Source organism: Pteropus vampyrus, unplaced genomic scaffold (assembly GCF_000151845.1).
Source record: "Pteropus vampyrus isolate Shadow unplaced genomic scaffold, Pvam_2.0 Scaffold129, whole genome shotgun sequence".
Classification (NCBI taxonomy): domain Eukaryota; kingdom Metazoa; phylum Chordata; class Mammalia; order Chiroptera; family Pteropodidae; genus Pteropus; species Pteropus vampyrus.
The window spans coordinates 1,621,365-1,623,157 of NW_011888910.1; positions in this window are offsets into that span (position 1 = coordinate 1,621,365).

Here is a 1,793-nt window from a genome sequence, read left to right on the forward strand (position 1 = left end):
CTAATAGGTTAGCAGGCCAAATACAGGCTGACCCTGCATCTTGGCTTTGCCGTGTTGTAGGACCAGGGTCAAGTTACCTCTCCCAGCCTCAGTGTACTCCTTAGGGAATGAAGATGTGAGCATTAGATATAGGCATTCAGTGCTTAACATATCGTAAGATACCGATATTATTTTTTAAAAGCCTGGATTAGAACGACCGAAAAGAAATGAAATGTAGAACTGGCTGCTGTGGAGCCCTATATGCCTCATCTGGGATTGTGGTCAGATAAGAGAAGGAATTTGGGATAAAAGTAGAAATAAAAGCCGTGGGAGAAAGATGAGGAAGCAGAGAGCGAGGGGAGGGAGCTAGGACCTCTGCTGGAGAAACTAGTTTTCCCTGTGAGCAGGGTGGGGAGCGGACATTCAGGATGGCACGAGAAAACCCGGGAGGAGAAACCTGAGAAGTCAACTCTGTGAGGGGATCCAGCAGAGAACAGAACCCGACAGAACCCAGGTTCTTGCTCTGAATTCCTGCGCAGAGGAGTTTTGGCTGGGAGTGGAAAAGGGGACTTTGGGGGCGGGCAAAACTGGGAACCAGTCCAAAGCTACCAATCTGCCAGGCCAGGAGGGGAACTTGGAGCAGCAGCCTGTTAAGCACCTGATTAATGAGTAAGCTGCTGGCTGGTTCAGGTAAGGGTGCACCTGTGATTTACCTAATCCCTACAAAGCTCCCACCATGAGCTCTCCACACATTCTTTGAGCCTGGATTGTGCTGAGCAGCCCTTGGAGGAAGGGACTCTTGAGAGAAATTTTTTTTTTTTTTAACTCGGACATTTTTTGGAGGGGTGGTTATTCTTGCCCATTAACGGACGTGGCAATAAAAACAAAACTAGAAGTTGCTTCATAAACTTGGAAACTCTAGTAGCTATTATGGAATGAAATGTGAGCAAAAGTTAATAGTCTATCATATGTTGTTATAGATTTTAGATTATCTTTCATCCTGTAGCCTTTCTTTTATAGTTAGGTTTTTATTTTTGTTAATATAACTTTGAAACTTTTAATTTAAGTATAACTTTGAAACTTTTAATTTAAGTATAACTTTCAGAAAAGTGCCAAAAGCACAAGTGCATAATTTGCTTAAGGTTCACAAATTGAAAACACTCATACAACCAGCACTTAGATTAAGACACAGAACGTGACCAGCACCCCGAAGCCTGCCCTGGGCCTCTTTTGCCCTTTTCCAGCATCAGCCCTCATCTCCTATCATAGTTTAGTTTTGCCGTTTTTTTTTTTCTTTCCTTTATCCTCCTTTAAAAGATTTTATTTTTAATTATGGTAAATGCACAAAAATAACATTTATCTTCTTAATCATTTTTAAGTGTACAATTCAGTGGCATTAAGTACATTCACACAGTTGTGCAACCATCTCCACCATCTATCCACAGAACTTTTTATTTTGCAAAATGGAAACTCTGTACCTTTTAAACATTAACTCTCCATCTCCCATCCCCCAGCCCCAGACAATCATCATCCTATTTTCTGTCTCTATGAATCTGACTACCCTGGGTGCCTCATATAAGAAGAATCAAACAGTATTTGTCATTTTGTGACTGGCTTATTCACTTATCATAATTTCCTCAAGGTTCATCCATGTTGTAGCATGTGTCAGAATTTTCTCTCTTATTAGGACCAAATATTATATTCCATTGTATGTATATAAGACGCTTTGTATATTCATTCATCCACAAATGAACGCTTGGGTTGCTTTCAACTATGACTGTTGTGAATAATGCTGCTATGAACAGGGGGCTACA